Below are 285 nucleotides of genomic sequence, written 5' to 3' on the forward strand. Positions count from 1 at the left end.
GGTGGGGGTGGTTATGGTGGGATGGTGAGGGTGCTGCTGCTGCTGCTGGGGAGGGAGGGGGTGGCGTGGTGATGAGGGTGCTGCTGCTGCTGCTTCTGCTGCTGCTGCTTCTGCTGCTGCTGCTGCTGCTGCAAGCGGGGCGGGAGGCGTGTGGTGGCTGTTTGCTGCACCTGCGCTGCTGCACCTGCTCACGCTGCTGCTGCTGCTGCTGCTGTTCAGGCTGGTGGCTCTGCTGGCGGGGTTGTACTGTGAGGTGCTGCGGCTGCGCGCAGCAACAGCAGCAGC

Source organism: Eimeria tenella, genomic scaffold (genome assembly GCF_000499545.2).
Source record: "Eimeria tenella Houghton genomic scaffold, Eth_scaff3412, whole genome shotgun sequence".
NCBI classification, from domain to species: domain Eukaryota; phylum Apicomplexa; class Conoidasida; order Eucoccidiorida; family Eimeriidae; genus Eimeria; species Eimeria tenella.